This window comes from Ambystoma mexicanum, chromosome 12 (assembly GCF_040938575.1).
Source record: "Ambystoma mexicanum isolate Mex_15411 chromosome 12, UKY_AmexF1_1, whole genome shotgun sequence".
NCBI lineage: Eukaryota > Metazoa > Chordata > Amphibia > Caudata > Ambystomatidae > Ambystoma > Ambystoma mexicanum.
Genome location: NC_090936.1, coordinates 319,612,073 through 319,630,046, shown reverse-complemented (window position 1 = coordinate 319,630,046; position 17,974 = coordinate 319,612,073).

Here is a 17,974-nt window from a genome sequence, read left to right as displayed (position 1 = left end):
TATCCAAATCCTTCCCATTCCAATCCTGAGACCCGTCCTATACCATGAGATGTGATATCTCAATGCTTCTAATACCAAACCTGAGACTGTCCTATAACATGAGATGTGATATCTCAATGCTTCTAATAACAAACCTGAGACCCTTCCTATAACATGAGATGTGATATCCAAGTCCTTCCCATTCCAATCTTGAGACCCTTCCTATAACATGAGATGTGATATCCAACTCCTTCCCAAACCAATCCTGAGACCCTTCCGATAGCATGAGATATGATATCTCAATGCTTCTAATACCAAACCACAGACTCGTCCTATAACTTGAGATGTGATATCCAAATCCTTCCCCTTCCAAACCTGAGACCCTTCCTTTATCATGAGATGTGATATCCAACTCCTTCCCATTCCAATCCTGAGACCCTTCCTATAGCATGAGATGTGATATCTCAATGCTTCTACCAAACCTGAGACCCTTCCTATTGCATGAGATGTGATATCCAACTCTTCCCATCCAATCCTGAGACCCATCCTATAACATGAGATGTGATATCCAACTCCTTCCCAATCCAATCCTGAGACCCTTCCGATAGCATGAGATATGATATCTCAATGCTTCTAATATCAAACCTGAGACCCTCCCTATAGCATGAGAGGTGATATCCAACTCCTTCCCATTCCAATCCTGAGACCCTTCCGATAGCATGAGATGTGATATCCAACTCCTTCCAATTCCAACCTGTGACCCTTCCTATAGCATGAGATGGGATATCCAACTCCTTCCCAATCCAATCCTGAGACCCTTCCGATAGCATGAGATGTGATATCTTAATGCTTCTACCATACCTGAGACCTTCCTATGGCATGAGATGTGATATCAAACTCCTTCCCATTCCAATCCTGAGACCCTTCCTATAGCATGAGATGTGATATCCAACTCCTTCCCATTCCAATCCTGAGACCCGTCCTATACCATGAGATGTGATATCTCAATGCTTCTTCTACCATACCTGAGACCTTCCTATGGCATGAGATTTAAAATCAAACTACTTTCATTCCAATCCTGAGACCCTTCCTATAGCATGAGATGTTATATCCAACTCCTTCCCATTCCAATCCTGAGACCCGTCCTATACCATGAGATGTGATATCTCAATGCTTCTAATACCAAACTCAGCTTCTAATACCAGTCTCAGGACTGTCCTATAACATGAGATGTGATATCTCAATGCTTCTAATAACAAACCTGAGACCCTTCCTATAACATGAGATGTGAAATCCAAGTCCTTCCCATTCCAATCTTGAGACCCTTCCTATAACATGAGATGTGATATCCAACTCCTTCCCAAACCAATCCTGAGACCCTTCCGATAGCATGAGATATGATATCTCAATGCTTCTAATACCAAACCACAGACTCGTCCTATAACTTGAGATGTGATATCCAAATCCTTCCCCTTCCAAACCTGAGACCCTTCCTTTATCATGAGATGTGATATCCAACTCCTTCCCATTCCAATCCTGAGACCCTTCCTATAGCATGAGATGTGATATCTCAATGCTTCTACCAAACCTGAGACCCTTCCTATTGCATGAGATGTGATATCCAACTCTTCCCATCCAATCATGAGACCCTTCCTATAACATGAGATGTGATATCCAACTCCTTCCCAATCCAATCCTGAGACCCTTCTGATAGCATGAGATATGATATCTCAATGCTTCTAATATCAAACCTGAGACCCTCCCTATAGCATGAGAGGTGATATCCAACTCCTTCCTATTCCAATCCTGAGACCCTTCCGATAGCATGAGATGTGATATCCAACTCCTTCCAATTCCAACCTGTGACCCTTCCTATAGCATGAGATGGGATATCCAACTCCTTCCCAATCCAATCCTGAGACCCTTCCGATAGCATGAGATGTGATATCTTAATGCTTCTACCATGCCTGAGACCTTCCTATGGCATGAGATTTGATATCAAACTCCTTCCCATTCCAATCCTGAGACCCTTCCTATAGCATGAGATGTGATATCCAACTCCTTCCCATTCCAATCCTGAGACCCGTCCTATACCATGAGATGTGATATCTCAATGCTTCTAATACCAAACCTGAGACTGTCCTATAACATGAGATGTGATATCTCAATGCTTCTAATAATAAACCTGAGACCCTTCCTATAACATGAGATGTGATATCCAAATCCTTCCCATTCCAATCCTGAGACCCTTTCTATAGCATGAGATGTGATATCCAACTCCTTTCCATTCCAATACTGAGACCCGTCCTATACCATGAGATATGATATCTCAATGCTTCTAATACCAAACCTGAGACTGTCCTATAACAAGAGATGTGATTTCTCAATGCTTCTAATAACAAACCTGAGACCCTTCCTATAACATGAGATGTGATATCCAAGCCCTTCCCATTCCAATCTTGAGACCCTTCGTATAACATGAGATGTGATATCCAACTCCTTCCCAATCCAATCCTGAGACCCTTCTGATAGCATGAGATATGATATCTCAATGCTTCTAATACCAAACCACAGACCCGTCCTATAACTTGAGATGTGATATCCAAATCCTTCCCATTCCAATACTGAGACCCTTCCTATAACATGAGATGTGATATCCAACTCCTTCCCAATCCAATCCTGAGACCCTTCCGATAGCATGAGATGTGATATCTCAATGCTTCTAATAACCAAACCTGAGACCCTCCCTATAGCGTGAGATGTGATATCAAAGTCCTTCCCATTCCAATCCTGATACCCTTCCTATAACATGAGATGTGATATCCAACTCTTCCCATCCAATCCTGAGACCCTTCCTATAACATGAGATGTGATATTCAACTCCTTACCAATCCAATCCTGAGACCCTTCCGATAGCATGAGATGTGATATCTCAATGCTTCTAATACCAAACCTGAGACCCTCCCTATAGCGTGAGATGTGATATCAAAGTCCTTTCCATTCCAATCCTGATACCCTTCCTATAACATGATATCCAACTCCTTCCAATTCCAACCTGTGACCCTTCCTAAAGCATGAGATGCGATATCCAACTCCTTCCCAATCCAATCCTGAGACCCTTCCGATAGCATGAGATGTGATATCTAAATGCTTCTAGCAAACCTGAGACCCTTCCTATAACATGAGATGTGATATCCAAGTCATTCCCATTCCAATCCTGAGACCCTTCCTATAACATGAGATGTGATATCCAACTCCTTCCCAATCCAATCCTGAGACCCTTCCGATAGCATGAGATATATCTCAATGCTTCTAATACCAAACCACAGACTTGTCCTATAACTTGAGATGTGATATCCAAATCCTTCCCCTTCCAAACCTGAGACCCTTCCTTTATCATGAGATGTGATATCCAACTCCTTCCCATTCCAATCCTGAGACCCTTCCTATAGCATGAGATGTGATATCTCAATGCTTCTACCAAACCTGAGACCCTTCCTATAGCGTGAGATGTGATATCCAACTCTTCCCATCCAATCCTGAGACCCTTCCTATAACATGAGATGTGATATCCAACTCCTTCCCAATCCAATCCTGAGACCCTTCCCATAGCATGAGATATGATATCTCAATGCTTCTAATATCAAACCTGAGACCCTCCCTATAGCATGAGAGGTGATATCCAACTCCTTCCCATTCCAATCCTGAGACCCTTCCGATAGCATGAGATGTGATATCCAACTTCTTCCAATTCCAACCTGTGACCCTTCCTATAGCATGTGAGGGGATATCCAACTCCTTCCCAATCCAATCCTGAGACCCTTCCGATAGCATGAGATGTGATATCTTAATGCTTCTACCATACCTGAGACCTTCCTATGGCATGAGATGTGAAATCAAACTACTTCCATTCCAATCCTGAGACCCTTCCTGTAGCATGAGATGTTATATCCAACTCCTTCCCATTCCAATCCTGAGACCCGTCCTATACCATGAGATGTGATATCTCAATGCTTCTAATACCAAACCTGAGACTGTCCTATAACATAAGATGTGATATCTCAATGCTTCTAATAACAAACCTGAGACCCTTCCTATAACATGAGATGTGATATCCAAATCCTTCCCATTCCAATCCTGAGACCCGTCCTATACCATGAGATGTGATATCTCAATGCTTCTAATACCAAACCTGAGACTGTCCTATAACATGAGATGTGATATCTCAATGCTTCTAATAACAAACCTGAGACCCTTCCTATAGCATGAGATGTTATATCCAACTCCTTCCCATTCCAATCCTGAGACCCGTCCTATACCATGAGATGTGATATCTCAATGCTTCTAATACCAAACCTGAGACTGTCCTATAACATAAGATGTGATATCTCAATGCTTCTAATAACAAACCTGAGACCCTTCCTATAACATGAGATGTGATATCCAAATCCTTCCCATTCCAATCCTGAGACCCGTCCTATACCATGAGATGTGATATCTCAATGCTTCTAATACCAAACCTGAGACTGTCCTATAACATGAGATGTGATATCTCAATGCTTCTAATAACAAACCTGAGACCCTTCCTATAACATGAGATGTGATATCCAAGTCCTTCCCATTCCAATCTTGAGACCCTTCCTATAACATGAGATGTGATATCCAACTCCTTCCCAAACCAATCCTGAGACCCTTCCGATAGCATGAGATATGATATCTCAATGCTTCTAATACCAAACCACAGACCCTTCCTTTATCATGAAATGTGATATCCAACTCCTTCCCATTCCAATCCTGAGACCCTTCCTATAGCATGAGATGTGATATCTCAATGCTTCTACCAAACCTGAGACCCTTCCTATTGCATGAGATGTGATATCCAACTCTTCCCATCCAATCCTGAGACCCTTCCTATAACATGAGATGTGATATCCAACTCCTTCCCAATCCAATCCTGAGACCCTTCTGATAGCATGAGATATGATATCTCAATGCTTCTAATATCAAACCTGAGACCCTCCCTATAGCATGAGAGGTGATATCCAACTCCTTCCTATTCCAATCCTGAGACCCTTCCGATAGCATGAGATGTGATATCCAACTCCTTCCAATTCCAACCTGTGACCCTTCCTATAGCATGAGATGTGATATCTCAATGCTTCTACCAAACCTGAGACCCTTCCTATTGCATGAGATGTGATATCCAACTCTTCCCATCCAATCCTGAGACCCTTCCTATAACATGAGATGTGATATCCAACTCCTTCCCAATCCAATCCTGAGACCCTTCCGATAGCATGAGATGTGATATCTTAATGCTTCTACCATACCTGAGACCTTCCTATGGCATGAGATGTGAAATCAAACTACTTCCATTCCAATCCTGAGACCCTTCCTATAGCATGAGATGTTATATCCAACTCCTTCCCATTCCAATCCTGAGACCCGTCCTATACCATGAGATGTGATATCTCAATGCTTCTAATACCAAACCTGAGACTGTCCTATAACATAAGATGTGATATCTCAATGCTTCTAATAACAAACCTGAGACCCTTCCTATAACATGAGATGTGATATCCAAATCCTTCCCATTCCAATCCTGAGACCCGTCCTATACCATGAGATGTGATATCTCAATGCTTCTAATACCAAACCTGAGACTGTCCTATAACATGAGATGTGATATCTCAATGCTTCTAATAACAAACCTGAGACCCTTCCTATAGCATGAGATGTTATATCCAACTCCTTCCCATTCCAATCCTGAGACCCGTCCTATACCATGAGATGTGATATCTCAATGCTTCTAATACCAAACCTGAGACTGTCCTATAACATAAGATGTGATATCTCAATGCTTCTAATAACAAACCTGAGACCCTTCCTATAACATGAGATGTGATATCCAAATCCTTCCCATTCCAATCCTGAGACCCGTCCTATACCATGAGATGTGATATCTCAATGCTTCTAATACCAAACCTGAGACTGTCCTATAACATGAGATGTGATATCTCAATGCTTCTAATAACAAACCTGAGACCCTTCCTATAACATGAGATGTGATATCCAAGTCCTTCCCATTCCAATCTTGAGACCCTTCCTATAACATGAGATGTGATATCCAACTCCTTCCCAAACCAATCCTGAGACCCTTCCGATAGCATGAGATATGATATCTCAATGCTTCTAATACCAAACCACAGACTCGTCCTATAACTTGAGATGTGATATCCAAATCCTTCCCCTTCCAAACCTGAGACCCTTCCTTTATCATGAGATGTGATATCCAACTCCTTCCCATTCCAATCCTGAGACCCTTCCTATAGCATGAGATGTGATATCTCAATGCTTCTACCAAACCTGAGACCCTTCCTATTGCATGAGATGTGATATCCAACTCTTCCCATCCAATCCTGAGACCCTTCCTATAACATGAGATGTGATATCCAACTCCTTCCCAATCCAATCCTGAGACCCTTCCGATAGCATGAGATATGATATCTCAATGCTTCTAATATCAAACCTGAGACCCTCCCTATAGCATGAGAGGTGATATCCAACTCCTTCCCATTCCAATCCTGAGACCCTTCCGATAGCATGAGATGTGATATCCAACTCCTTCCAATTCCAACCTGTGACCCTTCCTATAGCATGAGATGGGATATCCAACTCCTTCCCAATCCAATCCTGAGACCCTTCCGATAGCATGAGATGTGATATCTTAATGCTTCTACCATACCTGAGACCTTCCTATGGCATGAGATGTGATATCAAACTCCTTCCCATTCCAATCCTGAGACCCTTCCTATAGCATGAGATGTGATATCCAACTCCTTCCCATTCCAATCCTGAGACCCGTCCTATACCATGAGATGTGATATCTCAATGCTTCTTCTACCATACCTGAGACCTTCCTATGGCATGAGATTTAAAATCAAACTACTTTCATTCCAATCCTGAGACCCTTCCTATAGCATGAGATGTTATATCCAACTCCTTCCCATTCCAATCCTGAGACCCGTCCTATACCATGAGATGTGATATCTCAATGCTTCTAATACCAAACTCAGCTTCTAATACCAGTCTCAGGACTGTCCTATAACATGAGATGTGATATCTCAATGCTTCTAATAACAAACCTGAGACCCTTCCTATAACATGAGATGTGAAATCCAAGTCCTTCCCATTCCAATCTTGAGACCCTTCCTATAACATGAGATGTGATATCCAACTCCTTCCCAAACCAATCCTGAGACCCTTCCGATAGCATGAGATATGATATCTCAATGCTTCTAATACCAAACCACAGACTCGTCCTATAACTTGAGATGTGATATCCAAATCCTTCCCCTTCCAAACCTGAGACCCTTCCTTTATCATGAGATGTGATATCCAACTCCTTCCCATTCCAATCCTGAGACCCTTCCTATAGCATGAGATGTGATATCTCAATGCTTCTACCAAACCTGAGACCCTTCCTATTGCATGAGATGTGATATCCAACTCTTCCCATCCAATCATGAGACCCTTCCTATAACATGAGATGTGATATCCAACTCCTTCCCATTCCAATCCTGAGACCCGTCCTATACCATGAGATATGATATCTCAATGCTTCTAATATCAAACCTGAGACCCTCCCTATAGCATGAGAGGTGATATCCAACTCCTTCCTATTCCAATCCTGAGACCCTTCCGATAGCATGAGATGTGATATCCAACTCCTTCCAATTCCAACCTGTGACCCTTCCTATAGCATGAGATGGGATATCCAACTCCTTCCCAATCCAATCCTGAGACCCTTCCGATAGCATGAGATGTGATATCTTAATGCTTCTACCATGCCTGAGACCTTCCTATGGCATGAGATTTGATATCAAACGCCTTCCCATTCCAATCCTGAGACCCTTCCTATAGCATGAGATGTGATATCCAACTCCTTCCCATTCCAATCCTGAGACCCGTCCTATACCATGAGATGTGATATCTCAATGCTTCTAATACCAAACCTGAGACTGTCCTATAACATGAGATGTGATATCTCAATGCTTCTAATAATAAACCTGAGACCCTTCCTATAACATGAGATGTGATATCCAAATCCTTCCCATTCCAATCCTGAGACCCTTTCTATAGCATGAGATGTGATATCCAACTCCTTTCCATTCCAATACTGAGACCCGTCCTATACCATGAGATATGATATCTCAATGCTTCTAATACCAAACCTGAGACTGTCCTATAACAAGAGATGTGATTTCTCAATGCTTCTAATAACAAACCTGAGACCCTTCCTATAACATGAGATGTGATATCCAAGCCCTTCCCATTCCAATCTTGAGACCCTTCGTATAACATGAGATGTGATATCCAACTCCTTCCCAATCCAATCCTGAGACCCTTCTGATAGCATGAGATATGATATCTCAATGCTTCTAATACCAAACCACAGACCCGTCCTATAACTTGAGATGTGATATCCAAATCCTTCCCATTCCAATACTGAGACCCTTCCTATAACATGAGATGTGATATCCAACTCCTTCCCAATCCAATCCTGAGACCCTTCCGATAGCATGAGATGTGATATCTCAATGCTTCTAATACCAAACCTGAGACCCTCCCTATAGCGTGAGATGTGATATCAAAGTCCTTTCCATTCCAATCCTGATACCCTTCCTATAACATGATATCCAACTCCTTCCAATTCCAACCTGTGACCCTTCCTAAAGCATGAGATGCGATATCCAACTCCTTCCCAATCCAATCCTGAGACCCTTCCGATAGCATGAGATGTGATATCTAAATGCTTCTAGCAAACCTGAGACCCTTCCTATAACATGAGATGTGATATCCAAGTCATTCCCATTCCAATCCTGAGACCCTTCCTATAACATGAGATGTGATATCCAACTCCTTCCCAATCCAATCCTGAGACCCTTCCGATAGCATGAGATATATCTCAATGCTTCTAATACCAAACCACAGACTTGTCCTATAACTTGAGATGTGATATCCAAATCCTTCCCCTTCCAAACCTGAGACCCTTCCTATAGCATGAGATGTGATATCTCAATGCTTCTACCAAACCTGAGACCCTTCCTATAGCGTGAGATGTGATATCCAACTCCTTCCCATTCCAATCCTGAGACCCTTCCTATAGCATGAGATGTGATATCTCAATGCTTCTACCAAACCTGAGACCCTTCCGATAGCATGAGATATATCTCAATGCTTCTAATACCAAACCACAGACCCTTCCTATAACATGAGATGTGATATCCAAGCCCTTCCCATTGCAATCTTGAGACCCTTCGTATAACATGAGATGTGATATCCAACTCCTTCCCAATCCAATCCTGAGACCCTTCTGATAGCATGAGATATGATATCTCAATGCTTCTAATACCAAACCACAGACCCGTCCTATAACTTGAGATGTGATATCCAAATCCTTCCCATTCCAATACTGAGACCCTTCCTATAACATGAGATGTGATATCCAACTCCTTCCCAATCCAATCCTGAGACCCTTCCGATAGCATGAGATGTGATATCTCAATGCTTCTAATAACCAAACCTGAGACCCTCCCTATAGCGTGAGATGTGATATCAAAGTCCTTCCCATTCCAATCCTGATACCCTTCCTATAACATGAGATGTGATATCCAACTCTTCCCATCCAATCCTGAGACCCTTCCTATAACATGAGATGTGATATTCAACTCCTTACCAATCCAATCCTGAGACCCTTCCGATAGCATGAGATGTGATATCTCAATGCTTCTAATACCAAACCTGAGACCCTCCCTATAGCGTGAGATGTGATATCAAAGTCCTTTCCATTCCAATCCTGATACCCTTCCTATAACATGATATCCAACTCCTTCCAATTCCAACCTGTGACCCTTCCTAAAGCATGAGATGCGATATCCAACTCCTTCCCAATCCAATCCTGAGACCCTTCCGATAGCATGAGATGTGATATCTAAATGCTTCTAGCAAACCTGAGACCCTTCCTATAACATGAGATGTGATATCCAAGTCATTCCCATTCCAATCCTGAGACCCTTCCTATAACATGAGATGTGATATCCAACTCCTTCCCAATCCAATCCTGAGACCCTTCCGATAGCATGAGATATATCTCAATGCTTCTAATACCAAACCACAGACTTGTCCTATAACTTGAGATGTGATATCCAAATCCTTCCCCTTCCAAACCTGAGACCCTTCCTATAGCATGAGATGTGATATCTCAAAGCTTCTACCAAACCTGAGACCCTTCCTATAGCGTGAGATGTGATATCCAACTCCTTCCCATTCCAATCCTGAGACCCTTCCTATAGCATGAGATGTGATATCTCAATGCTTCTACCAAACCTGAGACCCTTCCTATAGCGTGAGATGTGATATCCAACTCTTCCCATCCAATCCTGAGACCCTTCCTATAACATGAGATGTGATATCCAACTCCTTCCCAATCCAATCCTGAGACCCTTCCCATAGCATGAGATATGATATCTCAATTCTTCTAATATCAAACCTGAGACCCTCCCTATAGCATGAGAGGTGATATCCAACTCCTTCCCATTCCAATCCTGAGACCCTTCCGATAGCATGAGATGTGATATCCAACTCCTTCCAATTCCAACCTGTGACCCTTCCTATAGCATGTGAGGGGATATCCAACTCCTTCCCAATCCAATCCTGAGACCCTTCCGATAGCATGAGATGTGATATCTTAATGCTTCTACCATACCTGAGACCTTCCTATGGCATGAGATGTGAAATCAAACTACTTCCATTCCAATCCTGAGACCCTTCCTATAGCATGAGATGTTATATCCAACTCCTTCCCATTCCAATCCTGAGACCCGTCCTATACCATGAGATGTGATATCTCAATGCTTCTAATACCAAACCTGAGACTGTCCTATAACATAAGATGTGATATCTCAATGCTTCTAATAACAAACCTGAGACCCTTCCTATAACATGAGATGTGATATCCAAATCCTTCCCATTCCAATCCTGAGACCCGTCCTATACCATGAGATGTGATATCTCAATGCTTCTAATACCAAACCTGAGACTGTCCTATAACATGAGATGTGATATCTCAATGCTTCTAATAACAAACCTGAGACCCTTCCTATAGCATGAGATGTTATATCCAACTCCTTCCCATTCCAATCCTGAGACCCGTCCTATACCATGAGATGTGATATCTCAATGCTTCTAATACCAAACCTGAGACTGTCCTATAACATAAGATGTGATATCTCAATGCTTCTAATAACAAACCTGAGACCCTTCCTATAACATGAGATGTGATATCCAAATCCTTCCCATTCCAATCCTGAGACCCGTCCTATACCATGAGATGTGATATCTCAATGCTTCTAATACCAAACCTGAGACTGTCCTATAACATGAGATGTGATATCTCAATGCTTCTAATAACAAACCTGAGACCCTTCCTATAACATGAGATGTGATATCCAAGTCCTTCCCATTCCAATCTTGAGACCCTTCCTATAACATGAGATGTGATATCCAACTCCTTCCCAAACCAATCCTGAGACCCTTCCGATAGCATGAGATATGATATCTCAATGCTTCTAATACCAAACCACAGACTCGTCCTATAACTTGAGATGTGATATCCAAATCCTTCCCCTTCCAAACCTGAGACCCTTCCTTTATCATGAAATGTGATATCCAACTCCTTCCCATTCCAATCCTGAGACCCTTCCTATAGCATGAGATGTGATATCTCAATGCTTCTTCCAAGCCTGAGACCCTTCCTATTGCATGAGATGTGATATCCAACTCTTCCTATCCAATCCTGAGACCCTTCCTATAACATGAGATGTGATATCCAACTCCTTCCCAATCCAATCCTGAGACCCTTCTGATAGCATGAGATATGATATCTCAATGCTTCTAATATCAAACCTGAGACCCTCCCTATAGCATGAGAGGTGATATCCAACTCCTTCCCATTCCAATCCTGAGACCCTTCCGATAGCATGAGATGTGATATCCAACTCCTTCCAATTCCAACCTGTGACCCTTCCTATAGCATGAGATGGGATATCCAACTCCTTCCCAATCCAATCCTGAGACCCTTCCGATAGCATGAGATGTGATATCTTAATGCTTCTACCATGCCTGAGACCTTCCTATGGCATGAGATTTGATATCAAACTCCTTCCCATTCCAATCCTGAGACCCTTCCTATAGCATGAGATGTGATATCCAACTCCTTCCCATTCCAATCCTGAGACCCGTCCTATACCATGAGATGTGATATCTCAATGTTCTAATACCAAACCTGAAACTGTCCTATAACATGAGATGTGATATCTCAATGCTTCTAATAATAAACCTGAGACCCTTCCTATAACATGAGATGTGATATCCAAATCCTTCCCATTCCAATCCTGAGACCCTTCCTATAGCATGAGATGTGATATCCAACTCCTTTCCATTCCAATACTGAGACCCGTCCTATACCATGAGATATGATATCTCAATGCTTCTAATACCAAACCTGAGACTGTCCTATAACAAGAGATGTGATTTCTCAATGCTTCTAATAACAAACCTGAGACCCTTCCTATAACATGAGATGTGATATCCAAGCCCTTCCCATTCCAATCTTGAGACCCTTCGTATAACATGAGATGTGATATCCAACTCCTTCCCAATCCAATCCTGAGACCCTTCTGATAGCATGAGATATGATATCTCAATGCTTCTAATACCAAACCACAGACCCGTCCTATAACTTGAGATGTGATATCCAAATCCTTCCCATTCCAATCCTGAGACCCTTCCTATAACATGAGATGTGATATCCAACTCCTTCCCAATCCAATCCTGAGACCCTTCCGATAGCATGAGATGTGATATCTCAATGCTTCTAATAACCAAACCTGAGACCCTCCCTATAGCGTGAGATGTGATATCAAAGTCCTTCCCATTCCAATCCTGATACCCTTCCTATAACATGAGATGTGATATCCAACTCTTCCCATCCAATCCTGAGACCCTTCCTATAACATGAGATGTGATATCCAACTCCTTCCCAATCCAATCCTGAGACCCTTCCGATAGCATGAGATGTGATATCTAAATGCTTCTAGCAAACCTGAGACCCTTCCTATAACATGAGATGTGATATCCAAGTCATTCCCATTCCAATCTTGAGACCCTTCCTATAACATGAGATGTGATATCCAACTCCTTCCCAATCCAATCCTGAGACCCTTCCGATAGCATGAGATATATCTCAATGCTTCTAATACCAAACCACAGACTTGTCCTATAACTTGAGATGTGATATCCAAATCCTTCCCCTTCCAAACCTGAGACCCTTCTTTTATCATGAGATGTGATATCCAACTCCTTCCCATTCCAATCCTGAGACCCTTCCTATAGCATGAGATGTGATATCTCAATGCTTCTACCAAACCTGAGACCCTTCCTATAGCGTGAGATGTGATATACAACTCTTCCCATCCAATCCTGAGACCCTTCCTATAACATGAGATGTGATATCCAACTCCTTCCCAATCCAATCCTGAGACCCTTCCCATAGCATGAGATATGATATCTCAATGCTTCTAATATCAAAACTGAGACCCTCCCTATAGCATGAGAGGTGATATCCAACTCCTTCCCATTCCAATCCTGAGACCCTTCCAATAGCATGAGATGTGATATCAAACTCCTTCCAATTCCAACCTGTGACCCTTCCTATAGCATGTGAGGGGATATCCAACTCCTTCCCAATCCAATCCTGAGACCCTTCCGGTAGCATGAGATGTGATATCTTAATGCTTCTACCATACCTGAGACCTTCCTATGGCATGAGATGTGATATCAAACTCCTTCCCATTCCAATCCTGAGACACTTCCTATAGCATGAGATGTGATATCCAACTCCTTCCCATTCCAATCCTGAGACCCGTCCTATACCATGAGATGTGATATCTCAATGCTTCTTCTACCATACCTGAGACCTTCCTATGGCATGAGATGTGAAATCAAACTACTTCCATTCCAATCCTGAGACCCTTCCTATAGCATGAGATGTTATATCCAACTCCTTCCCATTCCAATCCTGAGACCCGTCCTATACCATGAGATGTGATATCTCAATGCTTCTAATACCAAACCTGAGACTGTCCTATAACATGAGATGTGATATCTCAATGCTTCTAATAACAAACCTGAGACCCTTCCTATAACATGAGATGTGATATCCAAATCCTTCCCATTCCAATCCTGAGACCCTTCCTATAACATGAGATGTGATATCCAACTCCTTCCCATTCCAATCCTGAGACCCGTCCTATACCATGAGATATGATAATTCAATCCTTCTAATACCAAACGTGAGACTGTCCTATAACATGAGATGTGATGTCCAAGTCCTTCCCATTCCAATCCTGAGACCCTTCCTATAACATGAGATGATCCAACTCCTTCCCAAACCAATCCTGAGACCCTTCCGATAACATGAGATGTGATATCTCAATGCTTCTAATACCAAACCTGAGACCCTCATTATAGCGTGAGATGTGATATCAAAGTCCTTCCCATTCCAATCCTGATACCCTTCCTATAACATGAGATGTGTTATCCCACTCTTCCCTTCCAATCCTGAGACCCTTCCTATAACATGAGATGTGATATCCAACTCCTTCCCAATCCAATCCTGAGACCCTTCCGATAGCATGAGATGTGATATCTCAATGGTTCTAATGCCAAACCTGAGACCCTCATTATAGCGTGAGATGTGATATCAAAGTCCTTCCCATTCCAATCCTGATACCCTTCCTATAACATGAGATGTGATATCCAACTCCTTCCAATTCCAACCTGTGACCCTTCCGATAACATGAGATGTGATATCTCAATGCTTCTAATACCAAACCTGAGACCCTCATTATAGCGTGAGATGTGATATCAAAGTCCTTCCCATTCCATTCCTGATACCCTTCCTATAACATGAGATGTGATATCCAACTCCTTCCAATTCCAACCTGTGACCCTTCCTATGGCATGACATGTGATATCCAACTCCTTCCCTTTCCAATCCTGAGACTCAGATCTCCCTAACTTCTCACCACTCCTAGCTCCCGTATTGATCCTGTTCGCTGTCTCGTCTCTCCCTTCTTCGGCTTCCTTCTTCCATTACCCTACAGGTTCCTGACCTGGACTCTAACGAAATCTGCAACTCTTCATGCCGCTGGCCCTACACACTCTGCAGGGAATACTCTGGATTTTCTGGTCTCAGACCTCTAATTTAGACGCGAGTTCCCTGCCTTCTCTCCTCTTCCCGCTGCCTTCAAAACAACAAATGAGCTCCAAAAGATACACAGTGCTCAGAATGCTTTATAACACCCATTATTCAATTTATAGCCGTAACCCGCTAGACGTATTGAAACGTGCTAAAAACTAGCAAAAACAGCTAGAAAATGTACTTTCCTAGCGTTTTGGCAAATGCTAATTCTGTTGCGTTTCCTGTTTGTACAGTGTCTGTGCGTTTGTTCAGTCGAACCTGATGTTTTTAACCACTCGTCTCCTATACAAGGGGTATCAAAATGTACTTTGTTTACAGGCTGAAGGTATACTGCTGAAATCTTAAATGCATTATCTGCTTTCCTGACTGTTCTAGAATGTGTATTTGCCATCTGTTAATCCAGTCCCTTCTAGTTTACAGGCTGCACTCCCCTGGTGATCCCGTTCTCTCCAAAGTAGGCTAATCCAGTTGCTCCTCTTCAGAGGCGTTCTTCCTTTCTATCCTTGTTCTCTGCATCGTTTCGCTTTGCAAACATTCGCTTACCTGCTCTCTGGTTTAGACGCTGTTCCTCCTCAGAGGCGTTCTTCCTTTCTTTTCCTGTTCCCTGCAGTTTCGCGTTGCAAGTGCTCGCTTCCCAGCTCTGGTTTAGACGTGTGTTCCCTGCCTTCTCTCCTCTTCCCGCTGCCTTCAAAACAACAAATGAGCTCCAAAAGATACACAATGCTCAGAATGCTTTATAACACACATTATTCAATGTATAGCCGTAACCTGCTAGACGTATTGAAACGTGCTAAAAACTAGCAAAAACAGCTAGAAAATGTACTTTCCTCGCGTTTTGGTAAATGCTAATTCTGTTGCGTTTCCTGTTTGTAGTGTCCGTGCGTTAGTTCAGTTGTACCTGGTGTTTTAACCACTCGTCTCCTATACAAGGGGGATCAAAATGTACTTTGTTTACAGGCTGAAGGTATACTGCTGAAATCTTCAATGCATTATCAGCTTTGCTGACTGTTCTGGAACGTGTATTTGCCATCTGTTAATCCAGTCACAATGTGTACCTTCTAGTTTACAGGCTGCACTCCCCTGGTGATCCCGTTCTCTCCAAAGTAGGCTAATCCAGTTGCTCCTCTTCAGAGGCGTTCTTCCTTTCTATCCTTGCCCTCTGCATCGTTTCGCATTGCAAACACTCGCTTCCCTGCTCTCTGGTTTAGACGCTGTTCCTCCTCAGAGGCGTTCTTCCTTTCTTTTCCTGTTCCCTGCAGTTTCGCGTTGCAAGTGCTCGCTTCCCATCTTTGGTTTAGACACGTGTTCCCCGCCTTCTCTCCTCTTCCCGCTGCTTTCAAAACAACAAATGAACACCAAAAGATACACAGTGCTCAGAATGCTTTATAACGCACATTATTCAACTTATAGCCGTAACCCGCTAGACGTATTGAAACGGGCTAAAAACTAGCAAAAACAGCTAGAAAATGTACTTTCCTCGCGTTTTGGTAAATGCTAATTCTGTTGCGTTTCCTGTTTGTAATGTCCGTGCGTTAGTGCAGTTGAACCTGATGTTTTTAACCACTCGTCTCCCATACAAGGAGGATCAAATGTACTTTGTTTACAGGCTGAAGGTATACTGCTGAAATCTTCAATGCATTATCAGCTTTCCTGACTGTTCTGGAACGTGTATTTGGCCTCTGTTAATCTCTGATTCAGACGCGTTTTCCCTGCCTTCTCTCCTCTTCCCGCTGCCTTCAAATCAACAAATGAGCTCATAAAGTGCAGCATGTAAACTAGAAGGTACGACTGGATTAACAGATGACACATACACGTTCCAGAACAGTCAGGATAGCTGATAATGCATTGAAGATTTCAGCAGTATACCTTCAACCTGTAAACAAAGTACATTTTGATCCTCCTTGTATGGGAGACGAGTGGTTAAAAACATCAGGTTCAACTGAACGAACGCAAGGACACTACAAACAGGATACGCAACAGAATTAGCATTTGCAGCGTCTAAACCAGAGAGCAGGGAAGCGAGTGTTTGCAACGCGAAACGATGCAGAGGGCAAAGACAGATAGGAAGAACGCCTCTGAGGAGCAACTGGATTAACCTACTTTGGAGAGAACGGGATCATCAGGGTAGTGCAGCCTGTAAACTAGAAGGGACGATGAACAAATGGTGACTGGATTAACAGATGGCAAATACACGTTCCAGAACAGTCAGGATAGCAGATAATGCATTGAAGATTTCAGCAGTATACCTTCAGCCTGTAAACAAAGTACATTTTGATCCTCCTTGTATGGGAGACGAGTGGTTAAAAACATCAGGTTCAACCGAACTAACGCACGGACACTACAAACAGGAAACGCAACAGAATTAGCATTTACCAAAACGCGAGGAAAGTACATTTTCTAGCTGTTTTTACTACTTTTTAGCACGGTTCAATCGTGTTATGGCTATACGTTGAATAATTGGTGTTATAAAGCATTCTGAGCACTGTGTATTTTATGGAGCTCATTTGTTGTTTTGAAGGCAGCGGGAAGAGGAAAGAAGGCAGGAAACGCGTCTAAACCAGAGCTGTGAAGCGAGGACTTGCAACACGAAACTGCAGGGAACAGGAAAAGAAAGGAATAACGCATCTGAGGAGGAACAGCGTCTAAACCAGAGCTGGGAAGCGAGGACTT